This window comes from Bactrocera oleae, chromosome 2 (genome assembly GCF_042242935.1).
Source record: "Bactrocera oleae isolate idBacOlea1 chromosome 2, idBacOlea1, whole genome shotgun sequence".
NCBI lineage: Eukaryota > Metazoa > Arthropoda > Insecta > Diptera > Tephritidae > Bactrocera > Bactrocera oleae.
Genome location: NC_091536.1, coordinates 98818903 through 98824938, shown reverse-complemented (window position 1 = coordinate 98824938; position 6036 = coordinate 98818903). Strand labels below are relative to the sequence as shown.

Here is a 6036-nt window from a genome sequence, read left to right as displayed (position 1 = left end):
CTGATTTGGTCGCAGCAGCAACTACTAAATAAAATTCGAGTTTCTTTATTGCAATAAACGTTTACAAAGATGTTTAATCTACCAATTTGAAAACTTTGGTATGTTTTGATACCCGCTGCCCAATGCCTACAGCTCATGTAGTGATGGCACGTTTTACACCGATAGCGGCAAGTGTCTTCTAATTCAGAGACGTCAAATAAGGTGGAGAGGGAAAGATGAGAGCATCGAAAAGTGGACATATTGAGGTGCGGATATGTGTTCATAACGGTTTCCTTAGAAGCTATGTTTCATAATCTTAATTACAATGTTGCATTTTAAAAATGTATTTAATATTTAGTAAGTAGCCAAAGTAATAAAATGAGACACAAATTTATTTCCCTTTTATTTGTTAAGTTAATCCTGCTTACATAACTTTCCGAAAAAAAAAATTGAAAGAAATGCAGCCACATTACAAAGTTATGATAGTAAGAAGTAACAAAAATATGGTCTCTGTCATCTCTGGGTTTCGGAGTTCTTAGATTAGGTAACGTAGCAACCTTCAACTTCTGCTATTAAAGAAATAGTTACATACCATTTCACACAGATTGTTAGGGTGAACTTACCTTCTACTGACTTATTACTGACTAGAATTTCTCATAATTATGTCCTATTAATTTCAACTCTGCGATTTCAAATCACTATTTAATTCGAAAATTCAAACTAACCGACGTTCTATCGATAAGTAAACGCGCTCACCGCTCTCACGAAGGCAGTACTTGCGGCACGACCTGCGCCTAAAGCCCGACAGGGAATTCGCCGCAATAGCACGGTTACACACACGAATAGCTTTCCGTTATTTTGTGAATGAGCGTGTACGTGCGAGTGTGTAGCAAATACCAACAACTGCAGGGAAACAAACACAAACAAACAATGCTCGAGCAACATTCAAATACAATAGTAACAATGTATGTCATATCCATATATCAGTATAACGGTACAATCAGCGGTATACATAACGAATGGGCAACAGGATTCCTAACGGCGGCGAGGCGAATTCAGTCGTCAACAGGATATCGAACTGAAAGGTTCGCAAATCACACATACCAGTGGTGGAATACGCAAGTGTGAGTAAGTGCCAGAGATGAAGAGATTAAGTGTTGAAATGCTGACTGCAGCAACGACAAAAACACAGTGTATGTGGTTGAATGTTTCATCTCTCGCATGATATTCGGTGTTTTAGTAAACGGTTCTCGCTATTTAAAGCGGTAACTTGCGCGTCGGCTGAAGTTACCGTGAGAGTGTGTGAGGATGTGTATATTACTCTGTCAATCAAAACTGTCGGAGGATATGTCAGAGCAGCACATGCAATCCAAGTAGAACATATGTTTGTAGACAAGTGTAGACCTTTCTAGGTTTATCTAGGTTTAAATGTTTATCTGAAGAAAAACGCATAAGTATGTATGTCACGTATTAACCGCCCTTTGCCTATGGTGATGCCATAGTAACGAAAATAATGGAAACATATAAAGCAAACACTAAAAACCGACAAAGCCAAGCGCCAAAAACCAACAACAAAGTGAACGCCGTGCCTCCAAAAATGTTATATATGTGGTTGTATGTGTTTCCGATTGGCACTCCAAAGCGCGTGTGGCTGTGTATGTGTGAGCAATAATTAACCGCTAAATACTTTACTCACATTACTATGACTTCATAGGCAACAACAATAATAGCAACTAATGCTAAAGGCTCTTAGTCAATAATAACAACATTTATAGAACTCATAAAGCAAACTGATTTGGCTAACGCAGGATTTTTGCCATATAAACAGAGAAAGGCAACCGAACGGTGGGTAAATCTGATTCTCGAAGTGCAAGCAGGGCGTGAAAAAAAGAAAAATTACCAAATCCCGAAGGCTAGAAAAGGCAGTCTAAGTTGCGGCATTGTGTTGGTCTGCTACCTCGCCCTATACGTATGTATGTATATAGGTATATAAATATTAGTGTTTGTATGTATGTGTACATGTTATGGCACGCTCTAAGTCAACTGTGTTAAATAAAAGGAACGAGGCATAGGCGAGGCAAAATTAACAACAATCAGAGCTATGTATCCAAACAAATAAAATTACTAAAATGGATTCAATAATGATAAAAAATGCAAAGCCTTACGAACCGGTACATTAAAACTAGGCCATAACAGCTGACATAACTGAGCAGAGTCCGCAATGCTGGAAAACTCATCCCAAAGGGCAAAAACCGTGTCCTTTAGTGAGGCAACCTCACAGCGGCAAACAAAACACACAATATAAGCGGAATAATGGAATACTTGTATTACTACTACATATGCAACTTAAAATGCGGCAGTGCACGCGAATGTCAGCAACAACAAACACAATTAAAGCAAAAACATGTGGCAAAATAGAAAAGAACGGAGGAAGGCGATAAAACGACAGCGACAACGCGAACGATCGATTTTTTATACCCTTTAACGCTTTGCACGTTCCACTGGTTTACGAGTGTAACTTCATACACGTGCACAACCAAAGGCGCAAGGGTATTCCATTCACTCGAAAATCGTTTCAAGTCGGTTATACAGAGATGGCCAACTGAGAAAAGCAATTTTTAATGGTCCGTCTGATACGTTACTTTTGAGCTTCTCATTGATACTTATTATTAAAAAAAACTTTTTATTAAACAAAAACATAAGGCGATTTGCGGCCTATGAAGAGTATTAGGAGAGCCTTCTTTTAGTGGTTTCAAACACAAGGCACAGAAAAATTTAATTCTTCCACCCATAAAACCATTTTATCTTTTTAATGTGCGCCGGATATAAAAAGCACATTCGCGCTCCGCTCTGGGCTTCCTTACTCGCTTTGTAGTTGTTCTCCTTTGGTCTTCTTGCAAGTATGTCGGTCGCGTTTTTGAGCGCGCACAGACATGAGTCGGTTTTTTATACATTCACCTATAGTTGTGGGGGCGTATGTGTGTGTGTAAGAGTGTGAATGTTGAAAAAAAGTGGGACTCCGAGGTCGTGCGAGCCTCATACACTCGCGAGTGAATGTGTGTGGGCGCCACTCTGTGATGCACAAGTTCAGTGTTAATAACAAATTTAATTGTTTTCGATTTTTCAATAAAACTAACAACAATGGGCAGGCTTTAGGTGCACAACGACCAACTAAAACGAGTGATGGAAAAATGAACGACAAACACAGTGCAACCCCGCACACCGCCAAGACGTGTCACAACCGCAGACACTTTATCAAGCGTAACGATTATTAAAGACTTTTAGAAAAACCGAACGAAAAGACGATATTGAAAAACGTTTAAACAAAAAGTGAAAGCTCATCGTCACCGCATAAACGTGGTGCAGTCAATTTTGCCGACATTAACACGTTGGAGGCACAGCAGCCAGAAGAGGCGGTGAAGCGGGCTGAACTCGAGCGTTGAAACCAAAAAAGAAACTTGAAGGACTTTAATGTAAATAAATACAAAATATACTCCAGAGTAGCCGCACGTGTGAATATGTGCGAAGACAATATAGAGAAGGTGGTGGAAGTTGTTCGCAGGTGAACAATAAATGTCAAGTACGCACACATACAAAGTGTGCGCTTGCTGTAAACAATGAAACAAAAGCACTTAAAGTACATGAGTTAGTAAGTGTGTCAGTGGAAACATAGTGAAGCACTTAAAGTGGACTAGAAGACAAGAGCAAGTGTGTGTGCCAGGATGCAAAACTTAGCAGCGTAACGGTGAATAGGAGATATGATACAACGTCTACAAAGACTGCGGTGAGGTTAGCAAGAAAATCCTTATCAGGTGAGTTTGTTTGTGAAATTACTACAGAAAGTCTAAATGGGCATAATACCATCTTATAGGCAGAGATCATTAAGCTTGCTTTCACTTTAAATTGACTTAGAAGTAGATGTATAACCAAATTCACTAAATCGATCACCAAAATACAAAATACACACAAAGCAGAAGTAACAGTAATTTTGCACCATTCTTTAAGAAACCTGTAGCTACAAGACAAACTGAGTCGAATCTTATCCGCTTTGTATCAAATAATTGGAAAGTTAACCGCTGTATCGACAATGAACCTTTTAAAAACAGCTATATTCACATTATCTAATTTCTTCTAATTCGTAAATAAAACAAACAATTTTGAAATCGAATAGGATCAAACTTCCTTATTTTCATTTATTATTATTTTGGTATTCGATGATCAACTTTTGCTACGAATTCACTTCGCAGTGAGCAGAGAAATAGTAACGCTCACTCTTGTATTCATAGGGGAGCTGAGCAAGTAGTCATTCGTTACATAACGTTGTAACGATCATTTATTTTGCCAGTTGTGGCACTTGAAATTTTAGTGACATCAGGATTAAGACAATCTAGGCAAATAAAACTTCAAACCAAAGCTGTCGAGATTATAAGCTGGCTGTGGTTAGTGTCAATGTCAAACACACACTTAAATATTTTGATAGCAAAACTTTACACATAACATAAAAGTTGAAGTATTACTCGTTCGTGAGGAATAGTTTGAAAAGTTCCAGATTTTGCGGTTGCCTCGTTTATGATGACCGAGTGAGTTTCCGCTTTTAAAGCACAATAAGCTGCTTATAAAGCAATAAAGAATGTGTAGTTAAATTAAATTTTCATTGCGTAGACGGTTTCGTACTTTTAAACAAGTTTGTGGCTTGCCTTCGCCTCTGCATTCTTAAACGCTTTCGGCGAGTTTTGAAATAAGATTTCAACTGGGGGTCAAACTTTTTATGCTCGTCTGACCCTCCGCAAGGTAACAACCTTAAATACACGTAATGAGTTTTTGCTTCCATTTGCTTTCTCACCTTCGTATTATCCTCCATCTCTCCCTTTCCGGGGCTGTCAATCTGCCCAGCGATGCTCCGCACATTCAACGCAGGCACAAATCTCTTGTCAAACAGATTTTCAATCTCCTTCAATCACTACTCGAACTGACACTTTCGGCATTTCCCAATTTAGGCAAGTATTTCTGGAATTTCCTTTTGCGCTTATTCCATTTTACATACTACCTTACACGGGTTGCCACTTACAAACTTTCAAGTTCATATACGCACGTAATTAATTATTTATAATGTGTACAATACTCTTGGATATTGTGAGCGGTGTCTGCTGATTGGTAACATTGGGATCAACAGCATACTTCGATTTGATTTCGGCGAACAGTATTTTACGCAGCAAGCAAAGAGGAACTCACTAACTTAACCTACAGAGTGCAAAAATATTGGGCTGGTGACATCCGTGCAGCTGTCGTTCGCTCAGCATGTCACCAGCTCGCTATGAATTCAGGCCCCTAATATTCCTTATACAGACTACCAGAGAATACTCCTAAAATTTCGAATCACAAAAAATTCCCTTTTTACACCACCAATACCATTTGTTCAACTAGTCGGTGGTAAATAATTATTTGCGGTATTGGATAGAAATTATTACAGAGGTAAATAAAATTAATTAAGAATTATAATACACATATGGGAATTTGTTTAGCAAATCTAAATGTTAATTTTGCATTAAATTGAAGGTTTTATTTTGCATGGTAAAAACTTATCCGATTTCGCCTGGGACAGCAACTGGTAGTATTCACTTGGTGTCAAGTCTGAACTATAAGATGGATGCATAAGAAGCTTCCAACCAAATTCTCGTAGTTTCTGGCGAGTCATTATCGATGTATGTGGCCTGGTGTTGACGTTAAATGGTTCTAAATCTTTGGCATCGACATTACCGGGACGGAATCAAGGCAACCAAAATTGTTTTTGATTGGCTGTTACAGTATCAGAACCATTTTCGAAGATGAAGACGCTATTGTCAGGTATTTTGCAGAGCTTCCGGAAAGTAATTATAGGAATGACTAAAATTGTTGGAGGATCATTGGAATAAGTGTGTTGAAGATAATTGAGATTATATTGAATAAAAAATATATTTCAAACCAAAAACAGTATTTTTTCACTTCGAGCGCAGAAACTTTTCAACCAACCCGTATATAAAAAAACTTTTTTCGAATTGAAACGCAAAGCCAATTAGA

General features: G+C 38.2%; 1 protein-coding gene across 3 annotated transcripts in view; it reads left to right on the top strand.

The window, feature by feature from the left end:
- Positions 1 to 1032: 1032 nt before the first annotated feature.
- The window catches only part of Octbeta3R (Octopamine beta3 receptor), a 76732-nt gene continuing 71728 nt past the window's right edge, over positions 1033 to 6036 (top strand). For 2 of the 3 annotated variants that reach the window (XM_014236138.3, XM_036357392.2), the window contains exons 1-2: positions 1033 to 1107; positions 3129 to 3791. The gene's annotated coding sequence lies outside the window, so the exon portion shown is untranslated. The remainder of the gene's footprint in view (positions 1108 to 3128; positions 3792 to 6036) is intronic. The other variant, XM_036357393.2, reaches the window with a different exon arrangement.